Genomic DNA, 27,496 nt, shown 5'->3' with positions numbered 1-27,496 from the left:
TTGTTTTTGTTGTTATAGATTCAGCTACTCGGAACAAGTTCCAAGTAGCACGGGCTATAGTGAGCCCGTAGTGGACTTACTTGACACAGCGGTGCTGCTCTCCTAATCAATATCTTACACACTATTTAAACGCGGTACATATGGTAGATTGAAAATAAAGTATTTAGGGGAATTTGCAATCAATTATGTGTTTGTATTATATATTTCGAATATTTAATGACAATAAACCGAAAATGCTTAAAAACGTGAAAAAACTGCAAAATATTGCCTAAATCGTTAATATTTGGTATATATCACATATATACCAAATATTAAAAAAAAAGGATGATTAACGTCAAAATGATGAAAATTCAATGATTTTTAGTACAAAACAAAATAAATGAAAACTTGCAAATAAACGCAATATTATGCGAAATTCTGATATTTATAGGCCAAATCATATATCAAGAGAAAACATGAAGTAGTATCGAAATATTAGTAACTTCGAATATGTTACCTAAGATCAAACTACATGAAACACGTGAAAAAGGTCACTATATTACCAAATTCGAGGATTTTTACTTCAAATCATAAAGCGAGGTTTCGTGTTATTGTGATCATTAAAAAGGCATATGAAAATGTTGTTTCCAATACAAATGATAAAAAAGTATGTGTTTTCTTTAGAAATCACTAAAAAGTTGCTGATTTTCCTGTTATATTACTGAAGGAAGAAGTATACGTAAAACCGCTCCAATCCGTCTGAAACGTCAAAAAAAAAAAAAAAAAAAAATTATCTCCAGATCAATATCTTTCTATTTTAACGGGTACATATGATTGATTGAAAATACAGTATTTAAGTTTAATTTGCAATCAATTATGTGTTTGCATCATATTGATCGTATATTTAATGAATTAATGATAATAAACCGAAAATGATTAAAAACGTTGAAAAATGGCAAAATATTGCATAAATCGTTAATATTTGGTTTATATCTCAAAAGGAAAAATGGATGATAAACTTCAAAATATTGCTAAATTCGATGATTTTTAGTACAAAACAAAATGCATGAAAACTTGCCAAAAAACGCAATATTATGCGAAATTCTGAGATTTTAAAGCCAAATCACATATCGAGAGAAAACATGCAGTAGTATCAAAATATTACTAAATTTCAACATTTTTACCTAAGATGAAAAACGTGAAAAAGTCAATATATTACCAAATTCGATGATTTTTACTTCAAATCATATAGCGAGGTTTCGTGTTATTTAGGTCATTAAAAAGGCATATTGAAAACGTTGTTTCTAATACAAATGATAAAAATCAATGTGTTTTCATTAGAATTAACTAAAATGTTCCTGATTTTCCATTTATATTACCGAAAGAAGAAGTATACGTAAAAAAAAAATCGAATCTTGCTGAAACGTCGAAATATGCAATAAAAACAATTTCTCTCCTAATCAATATCTTACTATTTTAACAGGGTACATATGGTTGATTGAAAATAAAGTATTAAGGTTAATTTGATATCAATTACGTGTTTGCATCATATTTATCGTATATATTATGAATTAATGCCAATAAACCGAAAATTATTAAAAACGTGGAAAAATGGCAAAATATTGCAAAATCGTTGATATTTAGTTTATATCTCAAAAAGGAAAAAAGGATGACAAACGTCAAAATATTACTAAATTCGATGATTTTTAGTACAAAACAAAATGCATGAAAAAGAAAAAGAACTACACGTAAAAACACTCTAATCCGGCTGAAACGTCGAAATATGCAATAAAAATAGAATTTCTCTCCTAATCGTTGTTTTTGTTGTTATAGATTCAGCTACTCGGAACAAGTTCCAAGTAGCACGGGCTATAGTGAGCCCGTAGTGGACTTACTTGACACAGGAGCGGTGCTGCTCTCCTAATCAATATCTTACACACTATTTAAACGCGGTACATATGGTAGATTGAAAATAAAGTATTTAGGGGAATTTGCAATCAATTATGTGTTTGTATTATATATTTCGAATATTTAATGACAATAAACCGAAAATGCTTAAAAACGTGAAAAAACTGCAAAATATTGCCTAAATCGTTAATATTTGGTATATATCACATATATACCAAATATTAAAAAAAAAGGATGATTAACGTCAAAATGATGAAAATTCAATGATTTTTAGTACAAAACAAAATAAATGAAAACTTGCAAATAAACGCAATATTATGCGAAATTCTGATATTTATAGGCCAAATCATATATCAAGAGAAAACATGAAGTAGTATCGAAATATTAGTAACTTCGAATATGTTACCTAAGATCAAACTACATGAAACACGTGAAAAAGGTCACTATATTACCAAATTCGAGGATTTTTACTTCAAATCATAAAGCGAGGTTTCGTGTTATTGTGATCATTAAAAAGGCATATGAAAATGTTGTTTCAAATACAAATGATAAAAAAGTATGTGTTTTCTTTAGAAATCACTAAAAAGTTGCTGATTTTCCTGTTATATTACTGAAGGAAGAAGAATACGTAAAACTGCTCCAATCCGTCTGAAACGTCAAAAAAAAAAAAAAAAAAAAAATTATCTCCAGATCAATATCTTTCTATTTTAACGGGTACATATGATTGATTGAAAATACAGTATTTAAGTTTAATTTGCAATCAATTATGTGTTTGCATCATATTGATCGTATATTTAATGAATTAATGATAATAAACCGAAAATGATTAAAAACGTTGAAAAATGGCAAAATATTGCATAAATCGTTAATATTTGGTTTATATCTCAAAAGGAAAAATGGATGATAAACTTCAAAATATTGCTAAATTCGATGATTTTTAGTACAAAACAAAATGCATGAAAACTTGCCAAAAAACGCAATATTATGCGAAATTCTGAGATTTTAAAGCCAAATCACATATCGAGAGAAAACATGCAGTAGTATCAAAATATTACTAAATTTCAACATTTTTACCTAAGATGAAAAACGTGAAAAAGTCAATATATTACCAAATTCGATGATTTTTACTTCAAATCATATAGCGAGGTTTCGTGTTATTTAGGTCATTAAAAAGGCATATTGAAAACGTTGTTTCTAATACAAATGATAAAAATCAATGTGTTTTCATTAGAATTAACTAAAATGTTCCTGATTTTCCATTTATATTACCGAAAGAAGAAGTATACGTAAAAAAAAAATCGAATCTTGCTGAAACGTCGAAATATGCAATAAAAACAATTTCTCTCCTAATCAATATCTTACTATTTTAACAGGGTACATATGGTTGATTGAAAATAAAGTATTAAGGTTAATTTGATATCAATTACGTGTTTGCATCATATTTATCGTATATATTATGAATTAATGCCAATAAACCGAAAATTATTAAAAACGTGGAAAAATGGCAAAATATTGCAAAATCGTTGATATTTAGTTTATATCTCAAAAAGGAAAAAAGGATGACAAACGTCAAAATATTACTAAATTCGATGATTTTTAGTACAAAACAAAATGCATGAAAAAGAAAAAGAACTACACGTAAAAACACTCTAATCCGGCTGAAACGTCGAAATATGCAATAAAAATAGAATTTCTCTCCTAATCGTTGTTTTTGTTGTTATACTCAGCTAATCGGAACAAGTTCCTAGTAGCCAGGCTTTTTTTGAGCCAGTAGTGGACTTACCTGGCACAGGAGCGGTGCTGCTCTTCTAATCTTTATCTTGCACACTATTTAAACGAGGTATAAATGGTAGATTGAAAAATAGGTATTTAAGGGTAATTAGCAATGAATTAAGCGTTTGCATCATATATATCGAATATTTAATGAATTAATGACAATAAACCGAAAATGCTTAAAAACGCGGAACAATTGCAAAATATTGCCTATATCTTTGATATTTAGTTTATATCTCATAAAGGAAAAAAGGATGATAAACGTAAAAATATTGCTAAATTCGATGATTTTTTTTTCAAAACAAAATGCATGAAAACTTGCAAAACAAACAATATTTTGCAAAATTCTGAGATTTGTAGGCCAAATACCATATCGAGAGAAAACATGCAGTAGTATCAAAATATTACTAAATTTGAAATTTTTTACCTAAGATCACACAACGTGAAAAAGTCAATAAATCACCAAATTCGATGATTTTTACTTCAAATCAAATAGCGAGGTTTGGTGTTATTTCGATCATTTAAAAGGATATGAAGATGTTGTTTCCAACACAAATGATAAAAAATCAATGTGTTTTCATTAGAAATAACTAAAATGTTCCTGATTTTCACTTTATATTATCGCAGGAATAAGTACACGTAAAACCGCTCTAATCTTGCTGAAACGTCGAAATATGCAATAACAACAAAATTTCTCTCGTAATCAATATCTTACTACTTATTTTAACGAGGTACATATGGTTGATTGAAAATAAAGTATTTAAGGTTAATTTCATATCAATTACGTGTTTGCAGCATCTTTATCATATACTAGTAGTACCCGCCACGCGTTGCTGTGGCTCAGTCCGGTTAAACGGAAAAAAAGGAAAGAGAAAGCGTACGTTTCTAATAAGTTTGATTTCACAATTCTTGTGGGTATACAATATTTTTTGTTGTTCAAATGTCTGTGGAGATATAGAGATTGTCTGGTTTGCCAATTCTAGAACAAGCAACATATAATTGTCCATGTGAGAAGCAATCCGTGTCTAGATATAAACTGTGCAATTCTAAAGATTGGCCCGGAACTTTGTTGATAGTAATTACAAACGCCAATCAAATTTGAAATTACAATCTCTTAAATTGATATGGCATATCTGTTGGGATCATAGGAATGCGAGGAATAAGGACATCTTCACCTGTGAAAGATCCTGTCAAGATTGTGGCTTCTACGACGTTGTTGATTTTTTTTACTGCAAAGCGCGAGGCATGGCAAAGTTTTGGCTGGTTGATATTTCGCAACATGATAATTGGCACGCCGATTTTCAATTGATGTACGTGCGATGGTATCCCTGGCAGATCGAGTGAATGCAAAAATTCTGTTGGATAATTAACCGCTTCATCTGCTTCTTCAACAGTGTCGACGGACTTGTATGTGACTGCCTTGCCTTGAATGTTAGACTGAACAATATTGATAAGTTCGTAGACGTCCTTGATCTTGGCCGCAAGAAGAGCTCGTTCATTCTGCCAATCGTGATTCTTATAATTGGTTTGAATATTGGGAAATACTTTATCAAAAAAATCTTCTTTTCATGTCACTAAATTGTAGAAGTTATGAGGCCATTAAATTCGTCCTGAGGTAAGATCAACTGGCACGTTTCCGTTCTCAATTTCCAGAAATTGATGTGAGAATATTCCAGTTGATGGATTGTTTTTCTGCTAGACACGCATATTTGTTGTTCATTTTAACGTCTTTACGTGGCGCCACGAAGTAGAGTATTTCAGGCAAGCATTTATTTCGTCCGCTGGTGACGATCGAGGAATTACAGGTAATGTTAGCCTGAAATCTCCTTCAAGCAATATTAATGAGTTCCCAAATAGTCTGATGTTTCCACGCAACTCTTGCAATGATGATCAAGAGTCTCGAAAGATTTTTTGTGGGCCATTGTGCAGTCATCCCAAACAGTAAGTTTACATTTGTGCAATGCTTTTCCAATGCCGGATGCTTTGGAAATGTTGCTCGTGGGAGTTTCAACGAATTGCATGTTCAATGGCAATTTCATAGCCGAAGTAGCAGTTCTTTCACCTGGTAGCAATGTCGCAGCTATTCCGGACGATGCAAGAGCTAAGGTTATGTCATTTTGGTATCGAAATGCTGCCAGAATCAATCTAATTAGGAAGGTTTTACAGTTCCTCTTAGCGCATCTTAAAAGATTTCTCCAAACCCGTTATTGCCAGTTTGAATTATTTGAATGTAAATGCCTTTTCGCTTAAGCGTTAGCTTAGGAATGTTTGACTGCACATACAACAACTGATCACCCGTGTTGTAATTTTGTTCACGACACAATTATACATCGAACGAAGCAGCAGCAGATTGTTTCGGTGATGGCATTTCCAATTTTGTTAGAACTTTGTTCGCGATTTCTAAACACAAATCTTCAGTCATTATCAACGCTTCGTTGAAGATTTCTGATGTTGAATCTATGTTCATATTTGAATTTTCCTTGCTTATTCGACGGATAATATCTTCAGCCATGTGCGATTTATATTTCTCCCATAACTCTGAATGAGACGAATGAGTGCAGGTGGTCAATATGATTGCAAACAATGCTCGAATTTGATTTGGATGTGACGTGTTGGACGCGTCATTAATTCATACATCCCAGTGTCGGCCGTTCTCCAATAAATTAAGAGCTTGACATGCACTACGGAAAGTGGCATAAGTTATACCCTTGACAAACCTCAATGGCTGGAAAGACGTTGGACCGGGCACGTTTAATACAGCATACGAAGAAAGAGCATTCATCTTGATTGGTATGCACGGTATGCAGTCTGCCTGTCGTAGTTTATTTGAATATGCCAGGTTGTCCGTCGACTCGCTCTCCTTGTTTGCGTCGTTCAAATTATTTTCTACTCGAATTCTATGTGTAATGCATTGGCACTTCCGAATACAGCAGTGTTTTCGCAAACGCATCATTTTGACATAACGTGAAGAAGGCAGTTAACGTTGTAGCCGGTGAATTCATGTCTGTTTGTTGCGCATTTGCAGCTGTGAAATAAACGTGTTGTCCATTTTCTTGTTTTCAAAAAAAAAACAAAAAACTAACGAAATATATAAATTCAAACGCAGATCAATCGACACAGCTCAAATTCACCACCAATTGCACTGAAAATAAGAACAGTTAAAAAAAAGGAAAAAAAAGTGAAAAAAGAAACAAATAAACTATACCAACGAAATGAATTGTATGGTAAACAACACAGCTCAGTTCCAACGCAACGTCACACAAAACAATTAAATCAAAATGAAAATAAATAAATATCTTTGAAAATTCAATTTATCAATGCAATCGGGAACATTGAAATGTAATCGTAACATATTTTGTATATCGTATGTTGCTCTAACGTGCAAAAGATGGCGCTGTTTTTCAAAAAACGCATGTTTTCACCTGTCACAGGTGTGACATCTGTATAGTATGTATATAAAAACACGCACGAATTCGAATGGAACGTTGTGCCGAAATCTCAAAGCAGTCAGTGAAGAACTTTCGAAGATTACAATGTGTGTTGCTCTTACGTCCTACAGATGGCGCGGTTTAAAAAAAAAAAGCAAGGTTTTTCCGGTCATAAGTGAGGCATGGATATAGTAGGTATATAAGAACACTCGCCTATTCGAATGCAATGTGGTGTCAAATTTTCAAAGCAATCGGTAAAGAGGTTTCGAAGATTTCCCTGACATAAAAAACACACGAAAAACACAACTTAAAAAAAAAAAAACGTATTTCCCGTGAACGACGTGACATGTATATAGTATGTGTATAAAATCCCGCTCGGATGCGATTGGAAGGTTGTGTCAAAATGTAAAGGGAATCGGTGAAGAACTGTCGAAGATTAGCGATTTTCAACAAACGAACATTTCAATTTTTATTTATATAGATATAATGAAATAATGACAATAAACCGAAAATACTTGAAAATATGGAAAAACTGCAAAATATTGCATAATTCGTTGATATTTGGTTTATATATCATTTACGAAAAAAGGATGATATAAGTTAAAATATTGCTAAATTCGATGATTTTTAGTACAAAACAAAATGCATGAAAACTTGTAAATAAACGCAATATTATACGAAATTCTGAAATTTTTAGGCCAAATCACGTATCGAGAGATAACATGCAGTAGTATCGAAATATTAGTAAATTAGAACATTTTCACCTAAGATCACACTACATGAAAAACGTGAAAAAAGTCACTATATTTCCAAACTCGGTGATTTTACTTTAAATCATAAAGCGAAGTTTCGTGTTATTTTGAACATTAAAAAGGCATATGAAAATGTGGTTTTCAAAACGTGGAAAACGGCAAAATATTGCCTCAATCGTTGATATTTGGTTTATATCTCCCATAAGGAAAAAAAAGGACGATAAACTTCAAAATATTGCTAAATTCGATGATTTTTAGTACAAAACAAAATGCATGAAAAAACTTGCAAAAATACGCAATATTATTCGAAATTCTGAGATTTGAAGGCAAAATCACATATGGAGAAAAAACATGCAATAGTATCGAATTATGAGTATATTCAAATATTTTTACCTAAAATCACACCACATTAAATATGGGAAAATGTCACTATATTACCAAATTCGAGGATTTTTACTTCAAATCATAGAGCGAGGTTTCGTGTTATTTTGATCATTAAATAGGCATATGAAAATGTTGTCTCCAATACAAGTGATAAACATCAATGTGTTTTCATTAGAATTAACAAAAATGTTCCTGATTTTCATGTTATATTTCTGAAAGAAGAAGGACACGTAAAACCGCTCTAATCCGGCTGAAACGTTGATATATGTATTAAAAACAGATTTTCTCTCCAAATCAATATCTTACTCACTATTCTAACAGGGTACAAATGGTTGATTGAAAATAAAGTATATAAGGTTAATTTGCAATCATACAAATCAGATTATCTTGAGGTTTTCTTGAGATGATTTCGGGGCTTTAGTGTCCCCGCGACCCGGTCCTCGACCAGGCCTCCACCCCCAGGAAGCAGCCCGTGACAGGTGACTAACACCCAGGTACCTATTTTACTGCTAGGTAACAGGGGCATAGGTTGAAAGAAACTCTGCCCATTGTTTCTCGCCGGTGCCTGGGATCGAACCCAGGACCACAGGATCACAAGTCCAGCGTGCTGTCCGCTCGGCCGACCGGCTCCCCGATTAATTTGGTTAAGGTTAATAAGGTTAATAAGGTTTAATTTGCAATTATGCGTTTACATCGCATTTATCGTATATTTAATGAATTAATTACAATAAACCGAAAATGCTTAAAAACGTGGAAAAATGGCAAAATATTGCCTAAAATCGTTGATATTTGGTTTATATCTCATAAAGGAAAAAGAGGATGATAAACGTCAAAATATTACTAAATTCGATGATTTTTGGTACAAAACAAAATGCATGAAAACTTGCAAAAAACGCAATATTATGCGAAATTCTGAAATTTGAAGGCCAAATCACATATGGAGAGAAAATATGCAGTAGTATCGAAATTTCGATTTAATGACAATGAACCGAAACTGCTTAAAAACTTGGAAAAATGGCAAAATATTGCATAAATCGTTAATATTTGGTTTATATCTCAAAAGGAAAAGGGGATGATAAACGTCAAAATATTACTAAATTCGATGATTTTTAGTACAAAACAAAATGCATGAAAACTTGCAAAAAACGCAATATTATGCGAAATTCTGTGATTTGAAGGCCAAATCACATATGGAGAGAAAACATGCAGGAGTATCGAAATACGAGTACATTCGAATATGTTTACCTAAAATAACACTACATGAAACACGTGAAAAAGGTCATTATATGACCAAATTCGAGGATTTCTACTTCAAGTCATAAAGCGGGGTTTCGTGTTATTTTGATAATTAAAAAGGCATATGAAAATGTTGCTTCCAATACATATGATAAAAATCAATGTGTTTTCATTTGAATTACCTAAAATCTTCCTGGTTTTCCCCTTATATTACCGAAAGAAGAAGTACACGTAAAACCGCTCTAATCCGGCTGAAACGTCGAAATATGCAATACAAGAGAACTTCTCTCCTAATCAATATCTTACTCACTATTTTAACGAGGTGCAAATGGTTAATTGAAAATAAACTATTTAAGTTTTTTTTGCAATCAATTATGTGTTTTCATCATATTTATCGTATATATAATGAATTAATGACAATAAACAGAAAATGTTAAAAAACATTGAAAAATGGCAAAATATTGCCTAAATTGTTGATATTTACTACACATCACATATGGACAAAAAGGATTAAAAATGTCAAAATATTGCTAAATTCGATGATTTTAATACAAAACAAAATACATGAAAACTTGCCCAAAAAACGCCACATTTTGCGAAATTATGAGATTTGATGTTGCAATCACATACCGAGAAAAACTTGCAGTAGAATCGAAATATTAGTAAATTCGAATATTTTTACCTAAAACCACCCTATATGAAACACGTGAAAAAACTCACTACATTACCAAATTCGATGATTTTTACTTCAAATCATAAAGCGAGGTTTCGTGTTATTTTGATCATTAAAAATGCTTATGAAAATGTAGTTTCCAATACAAATGATAAAAATTATATGTTTTCATTAGAATTAATTTAAATGTTTCTGATTTTCCAGTTACATTACTGAATAAAGAAGAACACATAAAACCGCTTTAATCCGGCTGAAACGTCGAAATATGCAATAAAAAAGGATACAAATTGTGTATTTTAAACTAAGTATTAAAGGTAAATTTGCAATCAATTATGTGTTTGCATCATATTTATCGTATAAATAATAAATTAATGACAATTATCCGAAAATGCTTATAAACGTGGAAAAATGACAAAATATTGCTAAAATCGTTGATATTTGATATACATCACATAAGGAAAAAAAAGGATGGAAAACGTCAAAATATTGCTAAATTCGATGATTTTAGTACAAAACAAAACGAAAACTTGCCAAAAAAGGCAATATTGTGCGAAATTATGAGATTTGAAGGCGAAATCACATATCGAGAGAAAACATGCAGTAGTATCGAAATATTAGTAAATTCGAATATTTTTACCTGTGACGATAATCTCTTTCATGAGAGATTGAGCCTGCTCTTCCCTACATAAAGTTACTTAAACACATACAACAATGAGATGCTACCATCAAGATACGTCTACCAGTAGCACAAAACGTTTTGACCAGGAGGCAAAAGTACCCTAAACCTCACTCCACACTCCCTCCATGCCGGCTCGCCCGTCGTCAACCAGCAAACTACCATTCCAGTCTGCCTGCTTCTGATTGGTGACCTGCCGTCTGCACACCTGCACCTCTGCACCTCAGCGCCCTCTACCTAAGTCGATGTCTGGGCTTGAACCAGCCATTGAAGTCAGAATATCCTTATGCTCTCAAGCTGTGAACAACCAACTGATACGCGTCCTGTTTATTGGTGGAGGTTCCCAGCTAGCGCTATATTCTCAGCACCTGTTTATGTCATTTTGTCTTTATATTATTCCTATAGTAATTTATCCCTGTTCTTAATGTTTATGACTTGTTTCTTTGCCCTGTACATAGCCAAGGGATTGTCTTTGCTTTTAAATTTGCTTTCCAGTTAATTAAAGTTTCATTGTTCATACTATGTGTTTTGCGTGTCGTCCCTTACTCTACCACAGACAACAGCCAAGCAGTCTCTTTTTTTTTTGTAAATGTGACAGGCATTGACACCAGCCATTAGGAGGACTGCAGAACATCTACACTCCAACACTTTCCCGTCACATACCTAAAATCACAGTACATGAAAAACGTGAAAAAAGTCACTAATTTACAAAATTCGAGGATTTTTACTTCATATCATAAAGCGAGGTTTCTTGTTATTTTAATCATTAAAAAGGCATAAGAAAATGTTATTTCCAATACAAATGATAAAAATCAATGTGTTTTCATTTGAATTAACTAAATTATTCTTGATTTTCCTGTTATATTACTGAAAGAAGAAGTACACGTAAAACCGCTCTAATCCGGCTGAAACACCTATATATATGCAATAAAAAAATCTCAATATCTAGATAATAATATTTAATTCACAATAACCGAGGTACAATTGGTTGATTGAAAATTAAGTGTTTAAGGTAAATTTGCAATCAGTTATGTGTTTGCATCATATTTATCGTATATATATAATCAATTAATAACAATAATCTGGAAATACTTATAAACGAAAAAATCGTTGATATTTGATATACGGAAATTGGTATACATAAGGAAAAAAAGGATGAAAAACGTCAAAATATTGCCTATACAAAATACTATTATATTGTATAATATCTAAATATTGAAAAAAACGAACTTTTTTACCTAAAATCGCTCTACATGAAAAACGTGAAAAAACTCACTAAATTAGCAAATTCGAAGATTTTTACTTAAAATCATAATGCGAGGTTCTTTTTTTTTTGATCATTAAAATGGCATTAAAAAATGTTGCTTCCAATACAAATGATACAAATCAATGTGTTTTCATTAGAATTAACTAAAATATTCCTGATTTTACTGTTATATTATTGATAGAAGAAGTACACGTAATACAGCTCTAATCCGGCTGAAACATCGATATACGCTATACAAAAAGAATTTCACTCCTAATCAATATCTAACTCACTATAAGCGAGGTACAAATGGTTGATTGAAATTAAGTATTTAAGGTTAATTTGCAATCAATTATGTGTTTGCATCATATTTAACGTATATATATAATGGATTAATGACAATAAGCCGAAAATGCTTATAAAAGTGGAAAAAATGGCAAAATATTGCCAAAATCGTTGCTATTTCGTATATATCATATAAGGGGGAAAAATGGATGAAAAACGTCAAAATATTTCTAATTCGATGATTTTAGTACAAACAAATGCATGAAACTTGCCAAACCAACGCAATATTATTCGAAATTATGAGATTTGAAGGTGAAAATGACTTATCAGGAGAAAACGTGCTATGGAATCGAAATATTAGTGTATTCGAATATATTTACATAAAGTCCCTTTACATGAAAAACGTGAAAAAACTTACTATATTACCAAATTCGAGGATTTTTACTTCGAGACTTTTCGAATCTCGAAAGCGAGATTTCGTGTTATTTTGATCATTAAAAAGGCAAATGAAATGTTGTTTCAAAATGTTTCTAATTTTCCCTTTATATTACCGAAAAAAGAATTACACATACAACCGCTCTAATCCGGCTGAAACGTCGAAATTTGCAATAAAAACAGAATTTCTCTCCTAATGAATATCTTTCTCATTACATTAACGAGGTTCATATGGTTGATTGAAAATAAAGTATTTAAGGTTAATTTGCAAAAAAATTATGTGTTTGCATCATATTTATAGTATATATAATGAACTAATGACAATAAACCGAAAATATTGTGAACTAATGACAATATACGCAATATAATGAACTAATGACAATAAACCGAAAATATTGTGAACTAATCACAATAAATATATAATGAATAATAATGAAATATAATGAACTAATGACAATATACGCAATATAATGAACTAATGACAATATACGCAATATTGTGCGAAATCATGAGATTAAAAGGTGAAATCACATTTCGAGAAAAACGTGCAGTAGAATCGAAATATTAGTAAAATCGAATATTTTGACCTAAAATCACCCTACATGAAAACCGTGAAAAAACTCACTACATCACCAAATTCGAGGAGTTTTACTTCCAATCATAAAGCGAGGTTTTGTGTTATTTTGACCATTAAAATGTATATGAAAATGTTTTTTCCAATACAAATGATAAAAATTCAATGTGTTTTCATTAGAATTAACTAAAATGTTTTTGATTTCCCTGTTATATTACTGAAAAAAGAAGTACACGTAAAACCGTTCTAATCCGGCTGAAACGTCGAAATATGCAATAAAAAAAGAATTTATCTCCCAATCAATATCTAACTCACTCTATTAACGAGGTACAAATGGTTGATTGAAACATAAATATTTAAGGTATATTTGCAATCGATTATGTGTTTTCATCATATATATCGTATATATATATATAATGAAAACATGACAATAAACTGAAAATACTTAAAACGTGGAAAAATTACACAATATTGCCTAAGTCGTTGAAATTTGGTATATATTACAAGATATATTATTATATCTCGCATATCGAGAGAAAACATGCAGTAGTATCGAGATATTAGTAAATTCATATGTTTTTATCTATAATCACAGTACTTGAAAAACGGGAAAAGTCACTAAATTACGAAATTCCAGGATTTTTATTTCAAATCATAAAGCAAGGTTTCGTGCTATTCTTATCATTAAAGAGGCACATGAAAATGTTGTTTCCAATACAAATAATAACATCAATATGTTTATATTAAAATTAACTAAAATGGATCTGATTTTCCCGTTATATTACCCAAAGAAGTTATTACCAAATTTCCTTATATTACACGTAAAACCACTCTAATCCGGCTGAAACGTCAAAATATGCTATGCAAACAGAATTTCTCTCCTAATCAATATCTTACTCACGATAATAACGAGGTACAACTGGTTGATTGAAAATAAAGTATTTAAGGTTAATTTGCAATTAATTATGTGCTTGCATCATATTTATCGTATATATAATGAATTAATGAAAATAAAGCCAAAATGCATAAAAACGTGGAAAAATGGCAAAATATTGCTTAAATCGTTGATATTTGGTATACATCACATAAGGAAAAAAAAGATGAAATAGTCAAAATATTGATAAATTCGATGATTGCCAAAAAACGCAATATTATGCGAAATTATGAGATTTGAAGACGAAATCGCATATCGAGAGAAAACGTGCAGTAGAATCGAAATATTAGTAAATTCGAATAGTTTTACCTAAAATCACTCTGCATGAAAAAGGTGAAAAAAGTCACTGAATTAATAAATTCGAGGATTTTTACTTCAAATCATAAAGCGAGGTTTTATTTTAATTATTAAAAAGGCATATGAAAATGTTATTTCCAATACAAATGATAAAAAATCAACGTGTTTTCATTAGAATTAACTAAAATGTTTTTGATTTTCCCCTTTATATTATCGAAAGAAGAAGTGCACTTAAAACCGCTCTAATCCGTCTGAAACGTCGATATATACTATAAAAACAGAATTTCTCTCCTATTCAATATCTTACTCACTATATTAACGAGAAACAAATGGTTGATTGAAAACTAAGAATTTAAGGTTCATTATGTGTTTGCATCATATATATCGTATATATAATGAATTAATGACAATGAACCGAAAATGCTTAAAACGTGGAAAAATTGCAAAATATTGCCTAAGTAGTTGCTATTTTATATATATATTACATAAGGAAAAATGGATGAAAAAGTCAAAATAATGCTAAATACTATGATTTTTAGTTCAAAACAAAATGCATGAAAACTTTCTTGAAAGTTTCTTGAAAGTATCTTGAAAGCGAAATTCTGAGATTTGAAGGCGAAATCAAATATTGAGAGAAAACATACAGTAGTGTCGAAATATTAGTAAATTCTAATATTTTTACCTAAAATCACACAACATGGAAAACGTGAAAAAGTCACTAAATTTCCAAATTCGAGGATTTATACTTCAAATAATAAAAGCAAGGTTTCGTGTTATTTTGATCATTAAAAATGCATATAAAGATGTTGTTTCCAATACAAATGATAAAAATTCAATGTGTTTTCATTAGAATTAATTTAAATGTTTCTGATTTTACTGTTATATTACTGAAGAAAGAAGTACACGTAAAACCGCTCTAATCCGGTTGAAACGTTGATATATGCAATACAAAAAGAATTTCTCAATATCTAGATAATCAATATCTAACTCACAGTAACCGAGGTACAAACAGATGATTGAAAATTAAGTATTTAAGGTAAATTTGCAAACAATTATGTGTTTGCATCATATTTATCGTATGTATAATGAATTAATGACAATAATCCGGAAATGCTTATAAACGTGGAAAAAATGGCAAAATATTGCCTAATCGTTGATATTTGGTATACATCACATAAGGAAACAAAGGATGAAAAACATCAAAATATTGTCTATACAAAATACTATTAATCTATTATATTGCATAATATCGAAATATTAGTAAATTCGAATATTTTTAATTAAAATCACTCTACATGAAAAACGTGAAAAAACTCACTAAATTACCAAATTCGAGGATTTTTACTTCAAATCATAAAGCGAGATTTCGTGTTATTTTGATCATTAAAAAGGTATATGAAAATGTTGTTTCCAATACAAATGTTAAAAATTCAATGTGTTTTCATTAGAGTTAACTAAAATGTTTCTGATTTTCCTGTTATATTACTGAAAAAAGAAGTACACGTAAAACCGTTCTAATCCGGCTGAAACGTCGAAATATGCAATAGAAAAAGAATTTCTCTCCCAATCAATATCTAACTCACTATAATAACGAGGTACAAATTGTTTTTTAAAAATTAAGTATTTAAGGTAAATTTGCAATCAATTATGTGTTTGCATCATATACATTGTATATATATATATATATATATATATATATATATATATATATATATATATATATATATATATATATATATATATATATATATATATATATATATATATATATATATATATATATATATATATATATATATATAATGGTTTCGCATCATATATATATATTATATTATATATATATATATTTCGCATCATATTATATATATATATATATATATATATATATATATATATATATATATATATATATATATATATATATATATAATGAAATAATGAAAATAAACCGAAAATGCTTAAAAACGTGGAAAAATGGCAAAATATTGCCTAAATCGTTGATATTTGGTATACATCACATAAGGAAAAAAAAGATGAAATAGTCAAAATATTGCTAAATTCGATAATTTTAGTGCAAAACAAAATGCATGAAAACTTTCCAAACTTGATTTTCCCTATTGTACTACCGAAAGAAGAAGTACACTTAAAACTGCTCTAATCCGGCTAAAACGTCGATATATGCTATTAAAACAGAATTTCTCACCTAATCAATATATTACTCACTTTTATTAACGAGGAACAAATGGTTTATTGAAAACAAAGTATTTAAAGTTAATTTGCAATCAATTATGTGTTTGCAATATATTTATCGTATATATAATGAATCAAAAAAGCTTAAAACGTGGAAAAATGCAAAATATTGCCTAAGTCGTTGTCATTTGATATATATTACATAAGGAAAAATGGATGAAAAACGTCAAAATATTGCTAAATTCGTTGATTTTTAGTTCAAAACAAAACGCATGAAAACTTGCAAAAAAAAAACCGCAATATTATGCAAAATTCTGTGATTTGAAGGCCAAATCACATATGGAGAGAAAACATGCAGGAGTATCGAAATACAAGTACATTCGAATATGTTTACCTAAAATCACACTACATGAAACACGTGAAAAAGGTCATTATATGTTCTGAGATTTGAAGGCGAAATCACACATCGAGAGAAAACATGCAGTAGTATCAAAATATTAGTAAATTGGAATATTTTTACCTAAAATCAATGTACATGAAAAACGTGAAAGAAGTCACTAAATTATCAAATTCGATGATGTTTACTTCAAATCATAAAGCGAGGTTTCGTGTTATTTGATAATTAAAAAGGCATATGAAAATGTTGTTTCCAAAACATATAATAAAAATCAATGTTTTTTCATTTGTTTTTAGTTATAATTAAATTATTCCAGATTTTCCTGTTATATTACTGAAAGAGAAATATACGTAAAAGCACTCTAATCCGGCTGAAACGTCGATATATGCAATAATAACAGAACTTCTCTCCTAATCAATATCTTACTCACTATTTTAACGAGTATTGTGGGTTGGGTGTTGTCGTTGATCCTTCTTTATGTACAACCCAACCCAAAACTCGGTAGAGTGCTTATACTTTACCAGGAGATCACCCTGGGCACTTCTGGGTCATGGAGACCGCATCCCCTAAACGTCACACGTTTAGGGGATGCGGCTCCAATACTTAGCCACGTTTTCACGTGCACACACCCACTCGAGCCGCTGTGACTCCCCACTCTCTCCTTATGTGATATGATCTCCTCAATCCCCTTTGTTTTTATTAGTATTCCAATCTACCCTGTCCATAGCTGTGGTTCTTGGTTCTTTCTCTCTCTCTCCTTCTTTCCTACTTCCTGTGAAACCTCACTAGGACAAGGGCAAACACCGGCAAATTTGAATATATTTACTGGACAAAGCATATACACAACACATACACACATATAACAATAATAATGATGAATCCTACACTCTGTACTATTTAAGTCAGGTTACACTCCAATACCATCAGAACTGGATAAGCAGGTACTACTTGATATCTGCTTATCAAGTGGTATCCTATCTCCTGATTCACCACCTAATACTACCAACCTCCTCAAGTAGGTCAAGTCTTATAACACAATGTTGCACTATCAGCAAGAGAATATATATATCTATAAACATGTACAAGGAAAACCTGCGTATGAATGCAATAACATAAATATTAGTATAAATGTTCCTTGATATACGACAACGATCAATCGATCACCCTATCAGTCCTAGAACACATATGTATGTCTCTGCATGTAATTCAGCCTACGACTGTAAATCTATACTTCAGTATAAATACTCCTAGGCACAAAAATGGCAAACTATCACTCACCTTTCACTGCGTCTTGCACGCTAATGACAACCAAACACTCTACCAACTCCCTACAAGTAATCAACTAGAACTTCCCTTCCACCTCTGGAAGTTCACTACCTTGACATCTTCAGGTTCTTCTGGGTTTATCTACCAGGATCCTCCGCAGCTCCTCCAGGCTGCTACACCATGAAATCTTCCTTGAGCAACTATGGTGCTCCACCACTTCTACTAGGGTCCTCTACAGCTCTCTTGGCTGCTACACCATGAAGTTTTTCTTGATCAACAATAGTGCTTCACCACTGGTATCACAAAAACTCGTGAAACTTCATTCCATTACTCCTCTTCTCACAGCTTGAGGTTCTCTTCCTCACTGTATAGCTGCTCTCCCACAGAGCTCAGTACTTTCCACTACCTTGGAGTCTCATCAACTACTCCCTCTTTGCTGGCTTCGAAGTTCTCAGCAACTTCTTCCAAAGACAAACCTGCAACCCATTGACACTCCAATAAAAACGTTCCCCCTTAAACACATAAACGAAATAATCCACACAATATGTTTGCACCTAACATATCTCTGATCTCTTCATACTGTGAGAGTGGACTCCCCCGTTTGGGCTGGTCCATGCTCCGCCCGGCCAGGCGGCCCTCGAGGCAGCTACCCCGCCAGGAGCTGGGCTCCCTCAGTCATCTGCCACCGCTCACAGGAGACGGACGTCGCTCCGTCCTCCAGGACGTTCCTCCATCTCCACTCTCTTATTTTAGGCCTTCTGCCTTACCAAAACATGCCTAACTTATCAATAAACATTTGCTACTTTCGCTGGGAACACGACCAACTACATGTAATCACTATAAACAGGCATAAAATCGTGCTTACCACAGATTGTCTAGTCGAGGGCGCTCTTCCTCTGACGAAGTCTGATCAGGGCGCTCCCACGGCCAACGATACGGCGCTCTGGGCGGCTTAACAAACTCTCCTTGCCGTCCAGGACTTGAGACCTCACGTTCCCAGCTCGATTCTACAGCTGGAACGTCTGCACACTTCCTTTCTCATGAAGATATATCCAACAGGGGAACCTCTCCAACGGGAGCTCAAATGGAGCGCTGCTTCCCCTTACGATGTCTGATACTCCAGTGGGGTCAGAGCCCTCCAGAAGCGAGCCTCACGCCTCCAGCAATTTATCCACATCTCATAACCAGTCATTTATCTATTTTCTTATTCACTGCCCACATTCTTAAACTCTCTGTAAAATTTACCCAATTAAATTATATATGAATCTTCATGTCTGTATATCTCCAACCTCCTAGTCAGGTCAGGCTTGATAGAATAATTCTCAAACGGTAGATTGAAAATAGAGTATTTAAGGATAATTTGCAATCAATTATGTGTGTGCAGCATATTTATCGTATATATAATGAATTAATGACAATAAACCGAAAATGCTTAAAAACGTGGAAAACGGCAAAATATTGATTAAATCCTTTATATTTGGTTTATATCTCATAAAGGACGAAAAGATGATAAACGTCAAAACATTGCTAAATTCGATGACTTTTAGTACAAAACAAAATGCTTGAAAACTTGCAAAAAACGCAATATTATGCGAAATTCTGTGATTTGAAGGCCAAATCACATATGGAGAGAAAACATGCAGTAGTATCGAAATACGAGAAAATTCGAATATGTTTACCAAAAATCACACTACATGTAACACGATAAAAAGGTCACTATAAGAACAAATTCGAGGAATTTGTACTTCAAATCATAACGTCGTAATATGCAATATATAACCTAAGCCTCAGGTTTTGCATGCGAAAGGTATTAAGCCGTCTCTCTTGGCGAGAGCGCAGGGTCCAGGATTCCGAGCCGTATAGAAGTGTACTCACCACACATGCCATGTAGACCTGTGCCTTGGTGCGTACTGTCAGTTTGGCATTTTCCCAAACGCGCTTTGTGAGCCTGGCCAATGTTGTTGCGGCCTTCCCGATACGCTTGTTGAGCTCAGTGTCCTGGGAAAGGGTGTCTGAGATTGTGGAGCCCAGGTACACAAACTCGTGAACTGCCTCCAGCACATAGTCTGCTATATTTATACAGGGTAGCTCATTGACATCTTGTCCCATCACCTGTGTCTTCTTCAGGCTGATTGTCAGGCCGAATGCGGAACAGACTGCGGCAAAGCGGTTGAGTAGCTGCTGCAGGCCTTTTGCTGTGTGTGTGGTGATCGCTGCGTCGTCGGCGAAGAGGAACTCCCTGAGGATTCGTATCTGTACTGTTGTCTTTGCTCGGAATCTGGATAGATTATAGAGGTTTCCATCAGATCTTGTACGGAGATAGATGCCTTCTGTGGTTGTTCCAAAGACATGCTTGACGAGGATCGCGAAGAAGATGCCGAACAGGGTTGGAGCAAGAACACACCCTGTTTAACACCACTGTTGATGTTGAATGGTTCAGAAGTTGAGCCGTCGTACACGACTGTCCCCTTCATGTCCTTGTGGAACGATTGTATCATGCTGAGTAGGATGGGTGGACAGCCAATTTTGGCCAAGACTTGAAGAGTCCGTCCCTACTCACGAGGCCGAAGGCCTTTGTAAGGTCAATAAAGGCAATGTACAAGGCTTTTCTCTGCTCCCTGCACTTTTCTTGAAGCTGTCTCAGGGAGAACACCATGTCAGTGGTCGACCTCTCTGCTCGAAAACCACACTGTGACTCGGGGTACATTCTTTCGGCAAGAATCTGAAGCCTGACCAAAACGACCCTAGCAAGGAGTTTGCCAACGACGCTGAGGACGCTGATATACCGCGATAGTTGTTTACATCGCTTCTGTCACCTTTATTTTTGTAGAGAGTGATGATGTTTGCATCTCTCATGTCTTGTGGCACCGAGCCCTCCCTCCAGCACTGGCACAGAAGTTCATGAAGCTCAGATTTAAGTGTTCCACGAGCGCACTTGAGAACTTCAGGCGGAATCCCGTCGTCTCCTGGGGCCTTCCCTGAGGAAAGTGAATCCACTGCTTTCTCAACTTCTTCCACAGTTGGTTCAAGATCAAGTTCTTCCATGATGGGCAGGCATTCAATTGCATCCATATCTTCTACGCTGACCATGTGCTCTCTGAAGTAGAGTTCGGAGTAATGTTTCACCCAGCGATTCATCTGTTGATCACGGTCTTTAATGATCTCTCCTGTGGCTGACTTTAGAGGAGCCGTCCGGTTTTGTGTAGGGCCTGTTGCCTGTTTGATCCCTTCGTACATGCCTCTTATGTTGCCGACAGTGGCCGCAGTCTGGATGCTGGAACAGAGTCTAAGCCAGTAATCGTTAGCAGAACGCCTCGCAGTTTGTTGAACTCTGCTGCGGGCAGTACGGAGGGCCTGTAGGATCCTTTGTGAGGACAGGTTCTTGTAGGATGAGAGAGCTCGTCTCTTTTCCTCTACGAGGGGTAACAGTTCCTCTGCACTGGCCTCGAACCAATCTGCTGATTTATTCTCCCTCTTACCGAAGGTGGACATGGCAGTGTTGAAAATAGTGCCCCTGAGATGTAACCACCTCTCACTTGCGCTATCGCAGGGTGGTACAGGAAGGGCATTTACCAGCGCCGCAGTGAATTCCTGCCCCATGTGAACGTCACGGGTCTTGTTTACGTTAATGCGTGGTCTTCCCTCCTTCTTTGCTCTGTGGATTTTCCGGGGCTGGAACTGTACTCTGCAAACGACGAGAGAGTGGTCGGTGTCGCAATCTGCGCTCTAGAAGCTGCGAGTCAGTTTGACATTTCTCAGATTGCTACGCCCCATAAGCACCAGGTCGAGTTGGTGCCAATGCTTAGACCTGGGATGTCTCCAGGAAACCTTATGCTGGGGCCTAGTGTCGAAGAAGGAATTGGTGATGCAGAGATCATGATGGCAGCAGAACTCCAGGAGGCGCTGCCCACTCTCATTTATCTTCCCAAATCCAAACTGGCCCAGATAGGAAGGCCAAGAGCTGTGATCAGAACCAACTCTTGCATTAAAATCTCCCAGGAGGAAGATTGGCTCTTGTTGAGGTATGTCTCTGAAAGCTAGGCGGAGGTCATCATAGAACTCGTCCTTCGCTTCGGTCAGTGTTGGTGCATAGGTATTGATGAGGCTGACCATTCCTACTGCTGTATGAAGCTGAAGTTTGATGATCCTTGCAGACCCCTCCATAGGCGGTACTATGGACCCTAACAACTTGTTCCTGATGGCAAAGCCAACGCCATGCTCCCTTACCTCTTCTGGTGCTTTGCCCTGCCAGCAGAAGGTAAAGTCCTTCTCCCGTATACTGCCGGTTGCGAGCAGACGTGTCTCCTGAGGGCGACTATGTCCATTTGGAGCCTGCACAGTTCATTGTTGATCACAGCTGTCTTGCGGGCGTCGTTTACTTCCAGTAGATCTTCCGAGTGACCCGGTGTCATGGTCCTTACATTCTATGTGCCCAGTTTGAGAGCTGGGTGGCTCTGTGTTTGTTTTCTTTTGCCTGGTGCATGGGTTGACGATCCGCTTATTGGATTGTGGCCTAAGCCCCACGCACCCAGTGGAGCAGGCGGACCGTGGCGGGACAGCACCTTATTGGCTGGGGGCTGCCCAGCTTGAGGCGGGCGGTAGCTGTCCTATGAAATCGGATGATTTCTCCCACCGACGGAAGCAATCCTCGCACCTTACTCTACGCCAATTGAGTGGTAGGCTTATCGCCGGTAACTGTCACTTCCCGTGTTGAGCCATCGCCAAGGCGATGCTGGAGTGTCCTCTCCCGGGCACAGGCCTGGGCAGTAATTATGGAGGATCAGCTGTTGCCCATGCAGCAGATCCACCCTCTCCACACCACCGATGTGATCCAAGGGAAGGGCAGGCGCCGATACGCTTGACACCAGTGTCGTCGAAGGAGTTGCCAGATTGTAGCTGTAAACAGCTGCAAAGTGCCTTAGGGACTCCGACTCCGGATTTTTCCTCAGGGTTGACTCCCGAAGTCTTTTCCATGGGTGGGTTTAGCCACAAGACACCAGAGGTTTGAATTCGGGGTTTTCCTTCCCCTAGATGAGCTGCCTTTCCAGGCTAACGAGTCCCATCTGCCCGAAGAAACTGGTTTTAAGGCGCCAGAGACCCGCCTTCGCCCCTTCTCCTGTTGGTAGAAGCAGTTCCGCCAGGCCTAGAGGCTAAGCCACACGTGCAGGCCAGGAGCTGGACTTGGTCACTTTTAATTCTTTAAATAATTAATTTTCACAATAACTTTTCCTGTTATATTGCTGTTAAAAGAAGTACATGTAAACCGCTCGAATCCGTCTGAAACGTCGAAATATGCAATATAAATAGAATTTCTCTCCTAATCAATATCTAACTCACTATATTATCTTGAGGTTATCTTGAAATGATTTCGGGGTTTTTTAGTTTCCCCGCGGCCCGGTCCCCGACCAGGCATCCACCCCCAGGAAGCAGCCCGTGACAGCTGACCCAGGTACCTATTTTACTGCTAGGTAACAGGGGCATAGGGTGAAAGAAACTCTGACCAATGATTCTCGCCGGCGCCTGGGATCGACCCCAGGACCACAGGTTCACAAGTCCAGCGTGCTGTCCGCTCGGCCGACCGGCTCCTCGGCCGATCAACGAGGTACAAATGGTTGATTTTATATTAAGTATTTAAGGTTAATTTGCAATCAATTATGTGTTTGCATCATATTTATCGTATATATAATGAATTAATGACAATAATCCGAAAATGCTTTAAAACGTGGAAAAATGGCAAAATATTGTCTAAATCATTGATGTTTGGTATACATCACATAAGGGAAAAAAGGATGAAAAACGTCAAAATATTGCTAAATTCGATGATTTTAGTTCAAAACAAAATGCATGAAAACTTGCCAAAAAAATGCAATAATTTGCGAAATTATGAAATTTGAAGACGAAATCACATATCGAGAGAAAACGTGCAGTAGAATCGAAATATTCGTATATATGAATATTTTTACCTAAAATCCCAGTACATGAAAAAGGTGAAAAAAGTCACTAAATTAATAAATTCGAGAATTTTTACTTCAAATCATAAAGCGAGGTTTTGTGTTATTTTGATCATTAAAAAGGCATATGAAAATGTTGTTTCCAATACAAATGATAAAAATCAATGTGTTTTCATTAAAATTAACTAAAATGTTATTGATTTTCACCTTTATATTACCGAAAGAAGAAGTACACTTAAAACCACTCTAATCCGGCTGAAACGTCGATATATGCCATAAAAACAGAATTTCTCTCACAATCAGTATCTTACTCACTATATTAACAAGGAACAAATGGTTGATTGAAAACAAAGAATTTAAGGTTAATTTACAATCAATTATGTGTTTGCGTCATATTTATCGTATATATTTATTAAATTAATGACAATATACCGAAAATGCTGATGAACGTGGAAAAATGTCAAAATATTACCTAAATCGTTCATATTTTGGTACACGTCACATAAGTAGAAATGGATGAAAAAATCATAATATTCGATGGTTTTAGTACAAAACAAAATGCATGAAAACTTGCTTAAATAAGGCAATATTATGCGAAATAATGACATTTGAAGGCGAGATCACATATCGAAAGAAAACATGCCGTAGTATCGAAATATTAGTATATATGAATATTTTTATCTAAAATCACAGTACATGAAAAACGTGAAAAAAGTCACTAAATTACAATATTCGAGGATTTTTACTTCAAATCATAAAGCGAGGTTTAGTGTTATTTGGATCATTAAAAAGGCACATGAAAATGTTGTTTCCAATACAAATGATAAAAATCAATGTGTTTTCATTAGAATTAACTAAAATGTTCCGGACTTTCCCTCTAAATTACTGAAGAAAGAAGTATACGTAAAACTGATCGAATCCGGCTGAAACATCGAAATATGCAGTATAAACAGAATTTATCTCCTAATCAATATCTTACACACTATTTAAATAACACTATATGAAAAACTTGAAAAAAGTCACAATATTACCATATTCGTGGATTTTTGCTTCAAATCATTAAGCGAGGTTACGTGTTATTTTGAATATGAAAAGGCATAAGAAAATGTTGTTTCCAATTCAAATGATAAAAATCAATGTACTTTCATTGATTATAGAATTAAATAATTAAGAATTATAGAATTAACTATAATGATCCTGAATTTTCGTTTATATTACCGAATAACGAGGTACACGTAAAATCGTTCTTATCCGGCTGAAACGTCGAAATATGCAAAAAAAAAAAAAATAAAAACATAATTTCTCTCCAAATCAATATCTTACTAACTATTTTAACGAGGTACAAATAGTTGATTGAAAATCAAGTATTTAGGTTAATTTGCAATTAATTACGTGTTTGCATCATATATATCGAATATAAAATGAATTAAAGCAAATAAAACGAAAATACTTGAAAACGCGGAAAATGGCAAAGTATTGCTTAAAACGTTAATATATGATTTAAATATCATAGAGATAAAACGGATGAAAAACGTCCAAATATTGATAAATTCCATGATTTTAAGTACAAAGCACAATGCAAGAAAATTTGCTTAAAAACGCAATATTATGCGAAATTCTGAAATTTGAAGGCCAAATCATATATCACGAGACACAAACACACAAACCAGGCTTTTACACAACCCCCCCCCCCCTGCACCCGAGCTATGTCAATAGGCCGTTCTCCCTCTTCGCCCTTACATCATCACACACAGAGGGAGTAGGGCGAAGTAATCTTCCCTCTTCGCCCTGATGTAAGGGCGAAGAGGGAGAACAGCTTATTGACATAGCTCGGGTGCAGGGGGGGGGTTGTGTAAAAGCCTGGTTTGTGCCTTGGAGAGGCTACGGGATCCAGTAAGTTCAGTAGAACTTCGGTTTCAACCCTTTTAACCGTGTCGTAGCTCAGTCGATTAAGGCAGTGTCTGGGATGCTTCCAGACGCAGGTTCGAATCCTCGTCACTGCCCTTGTGGATTTGTTCATTTGATGCATCACGTTAGTGTGATCTCTGTGTGTGATGATGTACGGGCGAAGAGGGAGAACGGCTGTTACGAATCTTACTAGGATTCTGCCATTACTCTTGATTCTCATATTACTTTATTGTCTTGTTCTCTAATTAATATTGCATCCAGTTGTATGATATAAGATTTTGTATGTTATATATATATTATAGCATTCTGTAGTGTGCCTGAGTTACATTATATTGTATGAGGTTTTTGTGTTAGATTTCTCATGTAGTTTCTCCGTGTGGGCGGTTGACCATATTTGGATGTGGCCAGTGTGGGAACATTGTTGTCAATCGAGTGTTTATAGTTTTACCTTGATTTATTCCCATATTTGGTTGCCGTATTATTGTATGGAATGTTGTACCAGTGTTTACTACTCTTTATTTTCACAATGTTTTGAATATTAGTGCTGCATTTTGTTATTAGAATTTCCACAATGTTTATGTGGACGTTTAGTTGATTTGTTGGTCAACGTTTGGCCTGCGGACCAAATCGTGGGCAGTAGCATGGCGGATGTTGTCGAGAGGAGTCGTGTTTTAAGTTAAGTCATTGGTCACTGTTATTTTAGCCCATATAAATGTTAATTATCTGGTTAGATGATTGTGTATATCCCATTTATTAACCCATGTTCGGGTGATATTGCTCATGTCTCAATAATTAACTTCATTCTATGATATTGCATGCTGAAGAATATTTCTGGCTATTATTTATACATTTAATTGTTATGTTTGTCCCCCTTAGCATAAATATATTGTTCTCCATTTTATGCAGTGATGTATCTATACCCCTAGACATCTGTTGGCATGGCCGATTTATTATTATTCCTTTACACTGCGGGGAGAAGAACCTTATTTAGTCTCAAGGGTGGTAACAAATGGGGGCCCGTCCGGGATATTAAACCTTAATTCCCTGTAATATTTGTTCAATTTACAGTGTTAATTATTAATAGCAATTGCCTTCCTAGGTACTCTGTGATTATCTAGTGACACCTAATCAAGCCTGTGAAATTATCTGATCTGTTGTGAAAACTTCTCAACGCTTCACGATTTGAGGTAAGTGTTCAGCTTGT

This window comes from Procambarus clarkii, chromosome 56 (genome assembly GCF_040958095.1).
Source record: "Procambarus clarkii isolate CNS0578487 chromosome 56, FALCON_Pclarkii_2.0, whole genome shotgun sequence".
NCBI classification, from domain to species: Eukaryota; Metazoa; Arthropoda; class Malacostraca; order Decapoda; family Cambaridae; genus Procambarus; species Procambarus clarkii.
Note: the sequence above shows the minus strand (reverse complement) of the source record.